The sequence below is a fragment of the Panthera tigris genome, chromosome F3, assembly GCF_018350195.1.
Source record: "Panthera tigris isolate Pti1 chromosome F3, P.tigris_Pti1_mat1.1, whole genome shotgun sequence".
Taxonomy (NCBI): domain Eukaryota; kingdom Metazoa; phylum Chordata; class Mammalia; order Carnivora; family Felidae; genus Panthera; species Panthera tigris.
Genome location: NC_056678.1, coordinates 7,571,232 through 7,590,549, shown reverse-complemented (window position 1 = coordinate 7,590,549; position 19,318 = coordinate 7,571,232). Strand labels below are relative to the sequence as shown.

The 19,318-nt window shown below is 41.8% G+C and overlaps 1 long non-coding RNA gene across 1 annotated transcript; it reads left to right on the top strand.

Moving 5' to 3' along the window:
- LOC122235828 lies at positions 1 to 18,270 on the top strand. Its single transcript, XR_006213896.1, has 3 exons — positions 1 to 242; positions 8,000 to 8,101; positions 17,302 to 18,270. It is a non-coding gene; the product is annotated as an uncharacterized LOC122235828 (long non-coding RNA).
- The last annotated feature ends 1,048 nt before the right edge of the window (positions 18,271 to 19,318 follow it).

Here is a 19,318-nt window from a genome sequence, read left to right as displayed (position 1 = left end):
TGTCATGCTCTATTTTGCTTTAGTTATTTATTGATGTGTAGCAAATTACCTTAATATTCAGAGGCTGAACTGGAGCTGTAGTCATCTAAAGGTTGGACCAGAATTTCAGGTCTCAAGGGGGCTCACACACATAGCTGGAAAGTTAGTGCTGGCTGTCGGTGGAAGGCCTGCCATCTTCACTGCGTGGACATCTCCATGAAGCTGCTGGGGTGTCCTCACAACATGCTGGCTGACTTCCCTAGGTGAGTAATCCAAAGGAGAGCAGGGTGAAAAGCTCAATGCCCCAGAAGTCACACTTTGACATCACTGCAGTGTCCTTTGGGTTATACAAGACAGTCCTTTGTGTGGTGTGGGGGGAGACTCTTTGCAGGAGAGAACACCAGGTGGCGAGCATCACTGGGGACATGCTGGAGTCTCGTCACCACAAAAGGAGAAGATAAAGACAGATTACAGCCCCGTAGCTCATTATAGGGTTTTCTAGATGAAACTCAGTGTATGAAGTTTTGGTGACCTGTGACCATACTGTGGCCTAAAGCCCTTGAACCTCCACACTCAGAGCCCCCAAGCATCCTTTATGCCACAGCTTCCGAAGTGTGTCACTGGGAACCCTGAGTTAGTTAAAGGTGTTCTGAGATACTGATCTCCTCGGCCATGGGGAAATTAAGCAGGCTTGAAGTAGATAGGGACACCTGAACAAATATTACTTTCTATGTGGTCTGTGACTATATGCAAACTGTATATGCCTACTATATGAAAATATCTACTCTCAATTATTAGGAAAGTCCCCTTGCCAAGGTGCCAAAAAGGAGCATTAGTCTCCCATTCTGTGCATGATACAATGTTCAATATATGTCCCTTAAGTCAATGTGTTAATCATGCTGTTCAGATATTCCGGAAATCAGTAATCTATGGTCTGTCTTGCCTATGCTGTAAATACTAGAAGCCTTGTACTTTAATCTCCTACTATAAAGGTTTATTTACTTCTCCTTTTTAGTTCTGCCAATTTTCCTTTGTATATTTTGAAGTGATATTATTTGGTGCTTCTAAATTTAAACCTGCAGTATCTTCCTGGCAAATAGAAACTTTCACCCTTCGAAAGTGAGCATCTTTATCAATAGGAATGTTCTTCAGCTTCAAGTATAGTTTCACTATTCTTTATTAGCATTTATGTTATTCATCTCTGTCTATGATTTTACATTCAACCTTTCTGAATGTATCTGTTTTAGATGTATCTTTTGTAAACAGAAAATTGTTAGATTTTATTATTTTGTGTTTTGTTTTAAATACTGTTTGACAGGCAGGGGAAACAAAAACAAAAACAAACTATTGGGACAACAACAAAGTAAGAAGCTTTTGCACAGTGAAGGAAACCATTAACAAAACAAAAAGACAACCTACTGAATGGGAAAAAATATTTGCAAATGACATATCCAATAAGGGTTTAATATCCAAAATATATAAAGATCTTATACAACTCAACACCAGAAACACAAATAATCCAATTAAAAAGTGGGCAGAGGACCTGAATAGACATTTTTCCAAAGAAGATATACAAACAGTCAACAGACACATGAAGAGATGCTCATCACTGATCATCAGGGAAAAATTCAAATCAAAACCACAATGAGATAATCACCTAACATCTATCAGAATGGCTAGAATCAAGAATATAAGAAATAACAAGTGCTGGTGAAGCGGTTGAGAAAAAGAAGCCCTCATGCACTGTTGGTGGGAATGTAAATTCATATAGCCATTGTGGAAAACAGTATGGACATTCCTTAAACAATTAAAAATAGAAATAACATATGATCCGATAATTCCACTACTGGGTTTTTACCCAAAGAGAACAAAAACACTAATTCAAAAAGATATATGTACCCATATGTTTACTGTGGCATTGTTTACAATGCCAAGGTATGGAAGCAACCCAAGTGTCCATCAATAGATGAGGGGATAAAGGAGACGTTGGATAGCTATACCTCAAATTACACCACGTGTCACTGACACACCCTGTGGATGCCTCCCCAAGAAAGAAGACTCCACTCTGGCCCTCAGTTTTCTCCCTTCTTCTTAGGCACACCACATCAAATGTATCATTGGATTAGATTTGGAGGATGTTTTCCCCACCATTTCTACCATAGATCTTCATAGGCATCTTAAAATTTAATTTTAACAGGTACAACCAACAGCATTAAGAAAACATACCCTTAACTTGGATTCTATTTGTTTAAGCTAAATTTCAATGTCATTTTAACAGGCTTGGACCGTAAATAGTTTAAGTTCTGGTGCCAAGAACCAATTATCTACAGCGAGCAAAAACCAAATGATTTTATGCAGAATGAATCATGCAGGGAGCTTCCAAATTCTCAGCAGGGAAATTGGCTCAGATAAGATGTAATATTGTTGCTTGATTAGAGATGAAGCAGCCAACTTAAGGTGGCTGATTTTAGGGGCTGAAGGGGGTACAAATCCAATAATATTTATGTGGAATTCCCGAATTCCGTCAAGACGCAAGGATTCTACGTACTTCTCTGCTTGAGGCCTATTATTCTCAAATGTACTTATTTTTACTTGCTCCATTTTTTCCCCAGTTTTTCTAATATCCATCACTACCTGTGGGGTAGCACCTAGCATGGTCTGAGACTAAAGATTGAGTCCCAAACAAACAATAGATATTCCTTCTGAATTTATAATTCCAATGATCAAATTAAGTTGAGAGCTTTCGCTGGCCCTTTGTTTTCATCAATTTGCTGGATTTATATTCAAAAATATCTATATGATATTGTTTTAAACTTATTAGAATCATGATCCTTTTTCTAAAGAAACTGATGAAATCTACGCCTCATCCCATAGGAAACTCTCATGTAAACCTAAATCCGCAAGTTCATACACAACTTGTCCTAGTCTTTCAGGAGGTCACAAGTCTCTATGAAACTCAGGTGAATCTCAGATTGAGAACCTTTGTCATAAATCTACTGTGAGAGCCCCCAAGGACTGTTGGTCTTTGGTTTCAGGACCTAGAACAGTGACAGGTGCCAAATAAATGCATATTTACCTGAGAAAATTATCTCTAAACAGACCAGCTCCTTTTTATGTACACATGTACTGGCTTCTCTGCTTTTTGTGCTGTATCTACTCACACTGGCTCTCCAGTTGAAACTTGGCTGAGAAAACCAGACCACTCTGATATAATTCAAGAACATATTTTCATGGCAAGATGGTGATAATTCCTGATGGAAGCCATTGGTCTCAGTGTATTCCCTGGTACTAGTTCCTGTGTTTCAGTCCTTCTGAATGGCTCTTAAACATGGCTGTACCCAGTTCCTGTACAAGCTCTGCCACTCTGTGACTGCCACTTGCATTGTAGTTGGTTGTGAACTAACCAGAGGGTCTTGGATGTTTTCTACAAAAGTTTTTCTAGGAAACAAAAGGTGGGAAGTAGCATTCTCCTTGTCCACACGGCTGCTCCTCCATACAAAGAGCCTGATGGGATTTGCTGGCACAGAGCCTGGAGCTGGTTTCAGGTTATTTAACTCAATAGATATACTGTAACTTAAACACATTTACACCAAGAAAAAAGGCACCTTCCTCTTTCATTTCTCTTTAAGCTCACTTAGTGGAAAATTAGACCAGCTAACAGGACTTTACTGTCTATTACCCAGGAGACATTTGTTCATACAAGTGAAATGCCCTCCTCCTCATTCTCTAATATTTTCAGAGCAGTTTGTGAACTGTGACTCAGAATAGTGTGAGGGTGATAGAAAGGTGCTGCTCCCCTGAGAAGCTGGCCACCAAATTTCCCTGAAACCTCTAAACTCACAAATGAAAACCTAGAAAGCAAGGCAGCCACCTAATCATTTCTAATTACCTACAGCTCTCAGTTGGCACTAATGGAGCTAAGCCCTTGCTTGTGTCATTAATATTTAATGATCTGAGATTTTCTTAAGGTGGCCCCGGCTTAAAGACCTAAGGTAGTATGTAGTTTAACTGATTTTTCATCGGCTATGGTTTTTTTGTGGAAGGGAAGTGCCTTACCAACCGTGAGCTTTGAAGTTGGCCTGATGGCCAAGCTTAACTTCCATTCTGCTGTTCCCAAGCTTTGTGACTTACCTAACACCTGAGCCTCCATTTCTCATCTGTGAAAATCCACTTGTATTTCTGTGAGGACAACATACAATGCCGCATATATACTTGAGGCACAAGCAGCATGTGTGGCATTTAGTGATACACATTTCTAAGGGAGGACTAGAATTTTTTGGCCAAATTATACATGAGATCAGTGGATGTACCCAGGTTGATAAAAATCCTTAGAACACAGTAATTCTGGGAATCCCTCTGGTGTCTGACAATGTGCCATTTGTACCCAAGAAGTACTGAAATTTAGTGCAACCTAATCCATGTTTACATTTGGGAAATAGAGAAAACTTCTTCACTAGCAGCCAGTATGGTCTTTATTTTGCCATCGTTTTTCACTAGTGGTGTTTAAGTCGGAGCTCTCAGGGCTCCATCTCAGATGCTCAGTGGTGAGGGAAGAAACAGAGTTACTTCAAAATCTTGGTGGGGAGAAGGTCTAGTATCAAGTGAATTAAACCCGAAGGAATGATTAATCTCATCACCAATTAACATCTGAGCACCCTGTGGTTTGATTTACACATGAAAAGTCAACTGGAATTATCATTAAGATAACTCTAATCAAAGATTTTTTTTTTAGTTCAATTAAGATAGCTTTCTTGTACCTGTGATTAATTCACTGTTGAAAGATAAAATGAGAGTGACTATCACATACCTCCCCTAATTTAATCTGTTTCTTTGCCAAACTATGGTACTTGCTTTGCAAATCCTAGCCTGATCCTGGAAGAGCATCACAGGTTCATTAATGAATGTTTACATAGTCACACACATACAAACACACATACAGGCTGATGTTCACGATAGGAAAGAACAATTATCAAGCTTACAATTTAGGCTCCTATTTATATAAGTATTTATAGCAGCACTTTCAACAATAGCCAAATTATGGAAAGAGCCTAAGTGTCCATCAACTGGTGAGTGGATAAAGAAATTGTGGTTTATATACACAATGGAATACTAGTTGGCAATGAGAAAGAATGAAATATGGCCTTTTGTAACAATGTGAATGGAACTGGAGAGTGTTATGCTAAGTGAAATAAGTCATACTGAGAAAGACAGATACCATGTTTTCACTCTTATATGGATCCTGAGAAACTTAACAGAAGACCATGGGGGAGGGGAAAAAAAAGGTTAGAGAGGGAGGGAGCCAAACCATAAGAGATACTTAAAAACTGAGAATAAACTGAGGGTTGATGGGGGGTGGTGGGGCGGAAATTGGGTGATGGGCATTGAGGGCACCTATTGGGATGAGCACTGGGTGTTGTGTGGAAACCAACCTGACAATAAATTTCATATTTAAAAAAAGTGATATCAAGGTAAATCTTTTTGTTTATTTTTACCAAAAGCAAACAATAACATATCTGGATTTTTCCCAATCTTGTTTTTATAGTAAAACCCCAATTTGAAGCATAGAGATCTTGACACCAGTAATTGAGGCAACAGGCTTACCTTCTAGGATAAAATACAGTCTAAATGGTAGAAATAGAAGTAGCTTCCTTCATTTTGTGAGAATAAATATACATTAAAAAAAAAAGGGACTTAGGGGCGCCTGGGTTGGTTAAGTGTCCAACTTTGGCTCAGGTCATGATCTTATGGTTCATGGGTTTGAGCCCCGTGTCGGGCCCTGTGCTGAAAGCTCAGACCCTAGAGCCTGGATTCTGTGCCTCTTTTCTCTCTGCCCCTCCCCGACTCATTTGCTGTCTCTTTCTCTCTCTGCAAAATGAATAAACATTAAAAAACAATTAAAAAAAAAAATAAGAGGCTTAATTCTTCCTATTGAAAATAAAGAAAGGGATTCCTCTTTATCTCTTTGTCTTAGAGTGTTTTGCCTTAGAAAACCAGTCAGGGTACACATGTTTCTCCTTTCTTTGAAATGTATATAAATCCTTTTGAAGACCAGGTAGACCTTTTGTCAGCTTTCTGATCCAGGAATGTCTTTCTCAAGACCTGTGAGCCATTTCTTTTCAATGTAAACATCAAAGGAGGGAGTACATCACTATGTCCCCACTCTCTGTGAGAGTAGGAGTCTATTCAGTGGGGTCCTTCCTCCAGTCTGCAAAACTATCTCCTGTCATAAAGATATGAGAAGATAGTGTTTTCCTCTTGGTAAAGCCAGTTAAATGACACAGATGGTCACCCATCTAGTAGGTACAGTTAGGTTGGACTATGGATGACAACCGGTGCTGTCGCAGTCCTCAGTCATCAAGAAACATAGTGTTTCTTGACAACGTGTAGGTAGTGGATTGTATCTGCTTGGCTGTATAAGACAGTGACATTTCTTTCTGTCTTTGGGGATTGTGGATCTCAGTGGATCGCCTGTGACAAGCATCATGCTCTGGTTTAATTCTTGTTTGATAACAAAAATGTTTTCTTTCTCTACTACCTTTGTGGAAAGGATTTCTCCACTACAAGATTTTTTTTTTTTTTTTTTTTTGATAACATTTCCCCAACAATTTGACAAATGTTTCCCAGGGGCCTATCATTGCTAGTCTTTTAGACATGAGGGCTTGTTCAGTAACCTATGTAGATAAAACTTCTGCCATTATGAAGCTTATATTCCAGTGATATCTTTTCCACAAATAAGGTATATTAAAAATTATATGTTATTCCCCAGCATATATATAGAGGGGATGTGGGTTTGCTTCCGGCTTTCACTTTCTGAATAATTGATATGTCACCACATCTCGTGCTTTTGATATGTGATTTAAACTGCCAGGGAACATTTAGATGGGAATACAGTCCCTTGTAAATAACCATTGCCACTTTGTACTGGGATTAGAGCAATAGCTTTTATATGGTTTCTGGTGACCTAGAATGATAGAAATAGATTAGTTTATCATTTTCAGTGTTATTCAGTACTCCATGGTTTATACAGTTCAACGTTTAAACAGCTCAAAATTTCTTTCTTCTAAGAGTCTTTAAAGTTCTGAAAAATAAAAAACCTAAGGTGTGTTCTAAAGATGCCTCCAATTGACAGCAATAAAGAAAAAAAAGTTTGTAAAATTTTAAATAATTTAAGACCACATATAGAATGGCCACCACCACCAACAACAACAGTATTCATGGGAACTGTCACGTTATGAATCAATCAAAACCAAACTGAAACAAAAATTCTAGTAAATGTTAAAAATACAGTCTGCGAGGGGTGTCTGGGTGGCTCAGTCAGTTAAGCATCCAACTCTTAGTTTTGGCTCAGGTCATGATCTCATGGCTTCCCGGGCTCAAGTTTCTGTCCGGCTCTGCACTGGCAGCATGGACCCTGCTTGGGATTCTCTCTCTGCCCCTTCCCCATTTGCGCTGTCTCTGTCTCTCTCAAATAAATAAAAAACTTAAAAAAAAATAGTCTGTGAAAACAAGATATCTCTAAAAGTATTAAGGGAAATTCAATTAGTAATTTAAGAAATGTTTGAATGCTGTGGGGGTACCATTCCCTGAAATATCCACTGTCCCCCGTTAGCAATCCGTTAAGACATAATTTAGATTAAAAACTTACCTTTTTGGAAATTTCTCATCTTGTGAAATTTGAAAATGTACAGCATTGTGCTTTTTTCGACATTTGTCTTCCAAATTGTTTGGAAATGTTTTTGAGTCCTTTGAAAGTATACTCCTATTTACCTAATGTTTGTATGATTTTAATATATAAATCTATATTTTATGAAAAATAGAAAGTAAATCTTAATAGGTGTGCTATGGAAGACCATTTATGGAATCCAATTCTAAATTCTAATTTTAAGAATGTATTTGTGCTGCTTTAAGAAGGTTCTCTCACTAACAGGTTGCTCTGCTACTTTCCAGTCTGCATTTTTATATGAAATTTATCAGTGCAAAAATTTACCTATCTCTTCCATTTATTTCCTGTAAAATGAAGATAAAGATCAAGGTTTACTTGATGTACTCCCACATCAAATGAGAATCAGCTTACCATGTCGAGGGAGTCATACTGATAACCTTTCTGGAAGGCTGTCATCAGGTAGGCTGGTGGGAAGGGGATTTCAGTAAATAGTAATTCCACTCTCAGGTAACTCTAAGAAGGAAATGCAATTATAATCACCTTCTTCTCTGGACAAGGAAATAGACTTAAAGAGGTTGTCCAAGGTGATGCCATTAATATCTACCTCCAAAATCTGTGCTTCCTACAGAATAGATGTGTATGTGATTTGTGTGTGTGTGTGTGTGTGTGTGTGTGTGTGTGTGCCTGTGTGCATGAGTATGTGACATAATAAACATATATTTGGTTTCTGCCTCTGGTTCCTGGCCAGAGATCCTCAAACCTATGTAATTTCCTAAGTGATAAAGGTAGTAGGAGGGTTCTTTGTTCTAATATTTGGTCTTCGGCTGTGGTTCCTGACCCAGGAGCTCCTAAGGGAGCCAAATCCCTTGGCATTTCCTAGGTGACAGAACCATCTTTTATTCCAATGAGGCAACTCTTGATTGGGTCCTGGATGGCTTCAGGATGGGGGTTGGTCACCAGAAACATCAGGCCATGATTAAAAGCTTGGAACTTTCAGTTTCATGGCCCTGCCCCCATCATCTGGGAAGAGGAGAGGGCTGGAGATTAAGTTAATCATCTATCATGCCTACAAGATGAAGCTTCCATAAAAATCCCTAAAGTACTGGGTTCAGAGAGCTTCCAGACATGTGAAGACACCTGCATGCCTGGACAGTGGTGTACCCAAACTTCACAGGGACAGAAGCTTCTGCCCTCAGGAGCCTTCTGAACCTCCCCTTATTTATCTTTTCATCTGGCTGTTCATTCTGTCTCTTAAACATCTTCATAATAAATTGCTAAGAGTAAGTAAAGTGCTTTCCTGAGTTCTGTGAGCTGATTTGGCAAATTATTGAAACCAAAGCGGGGGTCATGGGAATCTGCAATTGTTTCATGCAAGGAAGGTATATGCAAAATCATCTCCAAAGCCTAAGGGAGCCATAAGACCGAAGGAAAAGGCTGATAAACCCAGGTTGATGAGAAATGGTTTATTCAAAGGACTTAGGGACAGAAGTGAGTCTTGGGCAGCCACAAGATGAGATCTACTCATCTTGCATTACTAGGGTCTGAGCAAAAGACACAATCTTTGAACTGTGTGTCTTTTGGGGTGGAAATGTTATTTGTGTTACAACCAATCAGATAACACAGCAGAGCTATTATAAGGCATTGGGCACAGACTCATTTGGGCTCTCAGTGCTCTCTGGCAATCTTTTTATAGTTCCCTGTTCAGCTCCTATTTCCAGTTCTGGGGCAAGTCTCCAAGACTCGCCACCCTCTCGAGCCCCTCCACCCTCCCTGCGATGTGCCTCTGGCCAAATCTTGCCCATTTCTTTCTCCTCTGTTTCGAAGGCTTCTCCCGTCCTCAGATTGAATGCTCCTGGTCTCCTGACTTCACTAATTACTTCACACTGCTGCCATCATTATCCACCTTTCTCAGCTCTCCGATGTGCCTTGCTGCTTGGTATGATGGATCTTTGCCCTTGCTCCCACACCTAAGAACTTCCATTCATTCTGTGAAACCATTCTGAGATGCCTCCTCCAACACCTAAGCACTGATGATATCCCACTCAGGACAACCCTCCCCCACCACCTCAAATTTGTTATAACTTCTTTGGCAGTATCCCTTCTTGAAATTACTTGTTCTATGCCTTTAAAAGTAGAGCCCACCATCTTGGCTGAAGAAAAATGAAGCAAAGTAATAGTAAGTGGTTCTGCAGTTTCCTGGTTATTCATTAGTAGTTTCTACATCTAGCAGTGGATCTATCTCCTGTTGTTTAATTTTTTTTTTTTTTTTTTTTTTTTTTTTTTTTTTTTTACAAAATGCCTACTTTGGACTTTTATAATGGGTTTTAGTTCATTTGAGGCTTTGGTCTTCATGATGCTTAAAAACTGTCATTCTTTAAAAAAAGTGTCATTCTTTGGGTCACATAACCTTGATAGTGTCTTTTATAGATGGACTTTTTAATCAGGGTGCTCCTGTGAAGCACCAGTCTGAATTCTTTTGATGGCTCTTTGATGAGCAGAAGTACATTTTTGTAATGATGTTCCATCCTTTGTGGGCCACGTTCCCTTTCAGAATTTTGTCCATGGAATGAACACTTTAATTCTTCTGAATATTTTTGATGTCTGTCTTCCCAGAGTCTAGACATATGTCTGATAATCTGTGTCTAGTGTTAATAATCTATTGCAGAATACACTTCCAGAATACTTTGCCTAAGATTATTTTTTGATTTCTGTATTGCTAATAATTTTGATGAATAACCAAAGAACTTAAGTATCGAACAGAAGCTTCTGTACATTGAGAAATGAAATTGTGACCAGAGAGTCAAGCAAGAATTTATGATCAGATGCTCTATCTTTCACAGGACAGATGCCCACTTTTTTGAAGAAGATTCTACTCTTGCCTCTCCGTAGGTCTTTACATTTCTGTGCTCAATCCTCTGGCCTCTGTCCCTGCCTGTTTGAGCGCACTGTATGTTTCTTTCCCAGTGTCTCTCCTCTCTTTCTCCCCTTCCACCTTCACTCCCATGGGCTCTGTCTTTATTCAATCATTAATTCAACCCAATATAATACATACATACAGCACAGTGTCTACTGTGTGGTGAGCAGGCTCTGATCTTGGCACCTTCTTATTAAGGAAGTGAATTTCTCTGTAAGGACATACCTTACAGAAAGAAATCTCTTGAGAACTCTGCACAAAAGTTTGCTTTTCTTTAACTCGTTTTCAATGCTGGACTTACTCTTCTCAGCAATTGTTTCTTCCTGTGTCCAGCATGACAGGGATTAGTGACTTTCAACAAAGATCTCTGGCTCTCTGCTTTTAGAACACACGTGTCGATGCATCTCGCTGCCACCTTGGGATTGGGTGGGGATATGTGACTGATCTGGCGAATAAAATAGAAGTGGGAGTGAGGAGTGCTGCTTTAGACCTCAGTGTTTAATTGCCAGTGCAAGATCCTCTGAAACCCTTTCCCTTCACCATAGCAACAACACTGTTTGTGATGATCGCCATTCAGACGACATCAGTCCTGGAAAGAGGAGACAAGGAGCAGAGCCCCTTGCAAATCTACAGTGCACTTGAAGGCAGGGGAGAAAAGTAATCTATCAAAATATGGAGGCTGGTTGTCCACATAGCACATCCTACCTTATTCCAGCTGGAACAATAAGAATCTATCATTCTAGCGTATAGTGACGGACCTGGAGATGGAATTCTGGCATGTGTGTAGGCAAATAAACAGGTTGTGGCCCGCCTCTATTATAATCAGAGCCATTAATTAAAATAAATGGAAAAAAACCTTGGATTTTATATCTTGAGTTTCCATCCAAGAACTTCAAGGTCACTCTGAGTAACTCCCAAGTTTCATCTACCATTGTTTTCCTATAAAATAAATGCTGGAGGTGATTTTGGGGTCTAATGAATCTTGGCATAATTTCTGTAACATCTTAAACCTTAATTACATTTCGATTATTTAATGTCATTTTACAGGGCAGATGTGAGGCTACATTTCACTTTGTACATTACCAAATCGGAGGATGTTTGCACCAAAATGCTTAACTTGGTAATGTAACTGAGAAATACTCATTGAGAGCAGCCGTCCAAAATTTCAGGAGAAACACAATGTTCTTTTTAATCATTTGTCTATTAAGCCCAAAGCACATGGTATTTGTTGGGTCTGAAATTCTACTATTAGAAGAGTCATTTCACTTTATAAGCTGTGTTTGCAAGGTCAGAATATAAGGAGAAATCTTATTTTTCCTTGCCTTTTCCACACATAAAACTCAGATAAAATATACTCTATGTGTTACAAATGTGTTCCATAATGTCCATCTTCTATACACATGAAAAATTTAGGAAATTTGTTACCCAGTTCCATTTAAATATGATTTTTCTGTTAATTAAAACTGTAAATGGTTAATAAAATTGTTAATTAAACCTAATCAAACATGTTGAAAAGGCCAAATCAACTCAGACCAACACTTAAAGACACAAAGCAGTTAATATAATTAGGTTACAAGGTAACTGTTTAGTCTGTATTTACATAGATATTTCTTCCCCCCCCCCCAAACATGAGGGTCTAATTATCCATAATTCTCTTTTTTTAAATATATTTTTAAATGTTTATTTATTTTTGAGAGAGAGAGAGAAAGCAGGGAGGGGCAGAGAGAGAGGGGGACAGAGGATCTCAAGCAGACTCTGTGCTGACAGCAGAGAGCCCAATGTGGGGCTTGAACTCATGAACTGTGAGATCATGACCTGAACTGAAATCGAGAGTCAGATGCTTAACCGACTGAGCCAACACAGTGTCCCCCATAATTCTCTATCTTAGAGGTAGACTCTTTGTTAAACTTATCCATAGTGCATGGTGTTATGCCCAGAATTCGTGATCCCCAAAGACCACCAGGGAGCCGAGTCCGATGCAAAAGCAAAAGAGCCTTTATTCGAGCTAGCTCGAGCTCAATCCCCTACCTGCACCGACACAGCGGTGAGATACCGGAGAGAGAGAGCGAGTTTCAAAAGCACAAAGGTTTTATAGGGGTCTAGGGGCAGTTGGTGAGGTAATGGCTGTGGCCTCAGCCGATTGGCTGGGGAAGGGTCGGAGTCCTGTTACGCAGGTCGCTGGGCGTGTTTTGATCGGGAAGTTTGAACGGGTGAGCGGGAGGTTACTCAAGGGGAGGAGGCGTGGTCTGAGGTTTCTGCGATTTTCCCGGAAAGGGGGCATGTCGGGACATAGTCACTCAAGGTGGAGGACACAGAACAAGATGGAGTCGGCCAGCGTAGGTCCGCTCTTTCACATGGTTTTCTGTCCAAAAGCCCGCGTGGGCAGCATCTTGTAGCATTTTCTCTTTCTAGAAGAGGTAACTCTTGCTGACTACTTCCTGCTTCCAAGAAAACATTGCCTTTAATGCTTTTGGCATCATTTCTTTGGAGCAATCTCCCTGACCACCCCCCACAGTTCCATTTTTCGAAAAGGACAAGGAGACAGGAAATAACTTCATGGTGATGTTCCTGAGGTGAATCCTGGATCTTTAACCGATTGGATCCTGCTGGTTGGAGTCATGGCACCCCCTCCTCAGCCCTTTTTCCCTAGGTAGGGGCTCAGAGGGCCCTCTTGTTGGAACTGACAGCACTTTCCATCTCAATGCAATGTCAGATTGAGTTCCATACTCTGCCCGGGGCTCTGAAGTCCCTTGTAGGTATGATGGCCAAGATATTACATTGCAGCCCTGCCTTTCCATTTCTATCCTCTTTTCAAGTCACATGAGTAAAATTGGCCTTTGGTTGCAAAAGACCAACCTTCCTTTGCACACAGAGGTACTCAGAAAAAAGATGTAGCATGTGCGGTGAAGAAGGGTGGGCCCTCTCTTCATAGAATAAGTGGCTGGTCCATTGGTGGACCTCGTCTGACCTAGGGCTTTCATGGTGTCCAGTCTTCTTGGTTTGGGTGCATGGCTAAACTCGTTTAGAGCTGTTTCTGGTAGGAACCCCACCAGCCAATGGTTTTTAGAAGAGGGCCTACTGTAGGTAGTTGGAAGACAGGCATTTTAAGATCTCTTGGGAGAAATGGCCCTACATGTGCAGGAGTTTGAAGGACATTGTGCTTGATCTGCATGGGTGAATGGACTCAGGTATACCTCCCCATCAATCAGTGAGTACCCCTCCAGAATCCCCCCATGCACCAGTGGAACCCTTAAATGCTTTCTTTAAAGGAGGTATGGGAAAATAACAGGGATGAGGTTGCTCATCAGAACAATTTGTGACTACATTTTCCAGTCAGTGATTTCCCTGACAGTTTTCAAATTGCTTCAGGTTCTCCTCTTCCATTTGTTTCTAGCTGTTAGATGTTTACCAGTTGCCTATAATTTGTCTTGTGTCCTGACGCGGGAAGAGCACAGACTCTGGAGGTTCTCAGTGGCTGAGTCAGTAACGTGGGTCGAGTCGTGAATGCACACTAAGCGCGAGTACTCCCACCTGTAAAATGGGAGTAATCAGGGTTGTTGGGCCAATGTCACAATACCTTTAAATAGAATGCAACTGTGTCTGAGTCAGAATACAGATAGGAGTTTCTTTGCAAAATAAAAAGTAATTTTACAAAGGGCACAATAGGTACAACTTAGCCAAATTCTTTGACCTTCCAGAAAGTAGCACGTCAGTCATTTCTGCATTTATTAATGAATACTAGACGAGCCTCCACTATGTGCCAGACCATGTGTTAGGTTCTGAGAGAGACTGCAGGTGTAGAAGGCAAGATCTCTCCATTAAAGGAAAATGTGTTTTAAAATGCACAAAATGGGGCACCTGGGTGGTTCAGTTGGTTGGGCATCTGCCTGTTGATTTCTGCTCAGGTCATGATACTAGGGTGGTGAGACTGAGTCCCAGGTTGGGTTCTTTGCTGAGTGTGGAGCCTGCTTAAGATTCTCTCTTTCTCTCTCTCTCTCTCTCTCTCTCTCCATCTTTCTCCCCCCCCCCCCCCCACTTCTCTCCCCCGTGCTCTTTCTCTCTGAAAATAAATAAATGATTGAATAAATAAAATGCACAAAACAAGACAATAGCAGGCTGTGTGTGGGAACCATCTCATTCAGAAAGTAGGGAGAGATACGGTACAGATGCCAGAATACTAAGCAATCCTATAACTTATCCAAAATACACACACTGACGAATCAATTCTTATTAAACCCGCTGGCGTGGGCGGCAGCCCTGGAGCCCAGCTGCTGAGCCTTAGTGGAGCTTATTTGCATTTCAAACAGCAACACCTGAGGCCACATTCAAATGCGTCTGCTGGAGGTGTGCAGGGAACAGGGACTTTGGTAGATAATGTACCATATAATTTTTTCCTAACACTGTATCCACAGGGAAGATTCAGTTTACAGCAAATTAAGTAATATTATTTAAAATTGTATGTGAAAGACTTGTATAATTATTCCTAATCTGAACATACTTTTGCTTTGCAAGCTTTTCTAGAAATAAAGTTTGAATATTTTGGTTGGGGAGGAATCACAGTAAATAAATATCCCATTAAACCTCAAATTGATGCGGTCTTAAAAATGAAGCTCCAATAAGTGATTTCAGTTCCAAGCAAACTCCATGTGTGATACAGACAGACATGAAGGTGACAGTGACTTACGTAAGTGTAAGGTGTCAGTCAATTCAAGTCTAAGTTGCACCCATGAATGGTGTCCAGACACGAGTGCTAGGTGGCTAGCCAGAGTTATTTTGCACTGAAGACTTCTAAGATGCCTAAAAAGGAAATTTTCAAGAAACTGACGTAGCTGCCCCATGTGCTAGCTCTATTCTGAGCACATCCTGTGTTCATAGGGGTTAGCTCAGCTCACAGCAACCCCATGGGGCGGGTACCATAATAATCCCCATTTTGTATACAGGGAAACCGAGTTTCAGAAAGGTAGAGTAAGTAGCCTGAAGTCACACAGCTACCCTCGGCAGTCTGGGGTCAATCTTTACCCACAAGCTGTCACGCACTGAGCTTGACTCAGCAGCAAAGCCTGAGTTGTCAGAAGAAAGAAGGACTCCCCAGGATAAAAGAAGCTCCGTAAAGGGCAGGGATTTTGTCTGCTGTGCTCACATAAACTGTGAAATTAACACAGGATTAGGTGGCTGGTTCAGGCTCATGCGAACCCCTAGAACACATCCAGTATCAAGATCTGCTCATTATTTCAAAGACACAGTCAATCAAGATGCACAAAGCCCAGACACCTGTGTGACTTCCCAGGCCCATGTGACAGCTAGTGTCATTCCCACTTTGGACACCTGGGCTCTGGCCCAGAATAATAGAGGAGGTCTCTAAGTGAGGTTCTGCTGGGTTCCCACACACACGAGGCAGCGCTTACAGCCCAGAAAGGTGTGGAGTGTATGGGACATTCTGCAGGGACCCCTGCCTCATAGATTCTGGGTTTAATGCTGCAAGTGGTCCTTAGCCGGGGATATCCAGCTAAGGTCATCCAATAGTTAGGGCCCTTTTTCCTAGCAGATATCATTCATCCATCAACTCAGCTGTTTAGCTGATGAGGAAATTTGGAAGGATCACTTGCCTACTTTTTCTTCCCCCAGGGAGTGTTGCCCCAGTAAAAGGAGGGAGTGAATGCCCAGGCAGATGTCATACCTCTTCCCTTCCCAGCCACTGACGGAGCCCAGCTCCTAGTACATTGTTTGACATGTAGTAGTAGGTACTCAATATATATTTGTTGAATGAATTCACACAGCATGTGTCTGTCGCTTACATTTTCTGTGCCGTGATACTCACCCTGACCTGCAACCCAGGATGAACTATGGGTAAACACAAAAAGAGCAATTTTCGCTCAAGATTTATCCAAAACTTTGTGAGACACAAGGCGGTATTGCTTTGGTATGATGATGACGGACTGGAACACGCCAAAGGGAAGACGTTATTTCCAGCAACTTCGTCAAACACTGTGCTGTTTGGGACCCTCCCAGACCTCATGGCAACTACAGGAGGGACACTGTGCCCTTGAAGGTGGCAGAGTTCCTGGTGTATGCACAGCATCTGTGGAGGCTGCTGTCTATGCCTGGGTACTGGGAGGGCCGAGAAGGGAACAGCTGGTGCCATTGAGCACCAAGTATGTGCCAGGCACTGTGCCAATGCTTATACAGGCCTTAACGCATTTACTCCTCACACACAAGCCAACAGAGGAGATTATCATATTGTTCTTTCTTCACAGCATGAGGTCTTTGACTTTCTGTTAAATAACCAGGTGTGTTAGGAAAACCCAAGTGCAAGTTCAGGTTATCACTTGTGCTCTAACTGACTATAAATCTGAGGTTCCCATGACCCTTCCTTGGGTTTGATTAATTTGCTAGAGAGTCTCACAGATCTCAGGGAAACACTTACATTTACCAGTTTATTAAAGGACGTGAGGAAAGACACAATGAACAGCCAATGAAGAGATACATAAGGTGAGGTCTGAGAAGGTCCTGAGGGCAGGAGATCTGTCCCCGTGGATCTGGGGTGCATCACCCTCTCGTATGTGGAAGTGTCCACTCCCCTGAAGCTCTCCAAACCCTGTACCATTGGGATTTTTATGGAGGATTCTTCAGGAAGGGCGTGATGGATCATTACCTACATTTCAGCCCCTCCCCCTTCTCTGGATAAGTGTGTGGGGGTGGATGGAGGTGAAAATTCCAACCTTCTAATCATGATTTGGCCTTTCAGGTGACAAGCTCCTATCCAGGAAACATCCAGGAGTCCACCCAGAGTTGCCTCGTAGAACTAAAGAAGCTGGATTGCAAGGAGCCCTGTATCAGAAATGGGGGCAGAGACCAGTGTGTGTGTTTCCTATTATCTCACATCATGGCCACCCAAAGAAACAAAACACAAGAGGAAGGAGGTGGTGGAGAGCCAGAGGCCACATGGGTCCCCTTATTCTCCCCAACCTCACCATTGGACACGTTCCCTTCACCCTTCTGAGCAACAGGCAGTGGAACTCTGACTCTCACCTCACACTGGAGACTGAAGACTTCTCACCCAAAGAGTGCTGGGGAACAGCCCCTGCAGGGAGGGAGTTACCAGGACTTAGGTGCTGGAAGAAGGGGAAACAGGGTGTGTAAAGAGGACTGAATGCCTTCAGGGTCTGGGGAGAGGAGCTCCAGGGTTGCAGTCAGGGCTGACAGCTACGTAGACAGGTGACAACAGTGAATGGTCACCACGCCTCCCACTAAGCACACACCTAACACTCCCTTGCTCAGTAGTTTGGAGTCCATTGACTAGGATAAAGGGCTGTTTGAACCTTCAGCACTGAGCCTTGAGAGATACATGAATGTGCCACCACCAACAGAAGCAGATGCTGGACCCAAGCCCAATGCGAGAGACAGAAGGTAGTGTGGATCCATCATGAGGATCCCCTGACCAACTAGCAAGTGGGACTGATTTTTCTGGCTCCCTTTCTTTATCTCCAAAAGTCACTGTGGGCCACAGATGAAGTATCTGGTATGCAAGGTAAGGTTCACAGATTGATCCAGTGCAGGCAGGCTCCCAGACTGAGAGAACATTCTTATTCATCCATCATACTTTTAGGCCTGGCTCAAGTGTCTCCTCCATGAAGCTCTCTGAAGAACCTTCCACCTGTGGCATTTCTAGACAGAATTCCATCTTGCCTTCCCATCGTATGTATTTATGCTTCATATTACTTATCTGTAAGCAGCATGACTGATAAATAATAATTCTTTAGAAAGTTGATAGGAGATGCATCATCTGGTTAGTCTATTCTTACTCTGTCCCAATTAACTTTCTAAAAATAATTCAGGGGAGGTATCTAAAATCCCAGCCTCGGGGCGCCTGGGTCGCTCAGTCAGTTGGGCGACCGACTTCGGCTCAGGTCATGATCTCGCAGTCCGTGAGTTCCCCACATCGGGCTCTGTGCTGACAGCTCAGAGCCTGGAGCCTGTTTCAGATTCTGTGTCTCCCTCTCTCTCTGACCCTCCCCCGTTCATGCTCTGTCTCTCTCTGTCTCAAAAATAAATAAACGTAAATTAAAAAAATTTTTTTTTAAATCCCAGCCTCAAGTTTTGCAAAGTGGCAGGTAACAGAGATTCACTGTATTGATGTATGTTGCACTATGTGACTCATCCGGTACCTTCAGGGTTAAAGAGATTAGGCAGTAAGTTTGTTTCCTGTATTTGTGCATTTCTCTAGTCTTGGGAGCTCTTGTTCCCTCCTTTGTATCTATTTCATTCTTCCTTCCCCTGATTAAATCTCTTCCATCTGCACTGTTTGACTCCTCCCTTCTTTTCCAACACCCTATTCCTAGGGACAGCTAGTCCGTGTCTTGTTCATGCTATCACAGGTTTGTTATTCACCTCTGACAACTCATTTCTCAAGGACAGTGCATTCACACCTAGGGATACACACCGTGGGGGCCAGGTGGCAGCCAAAAACAGTGGGCTGCATAGAATGATTTCTCTCAGTGCCAATTTTACTTGAAGACTTGGGAAGCTTTTGTTTTAATCTCTTAAACATTTTTTTTTAAGTTTATTTATTTATTTTGAGAAAGAGAGAGAGAGTTGGGGGCGGGGGGGGGGCAGGGGCAGAGAAAGAGGGAGAGTGAGAATCCCAAGCAGACTCTGTGCTCTCAGTGCAGAGCCCGGATGTGGGGCTCGATCCCACGAACCATGAGATCATGACCTGAGCCAAAATCAAGAGTTGGATGCTCAACCAAAGGAGCCACGCAGGA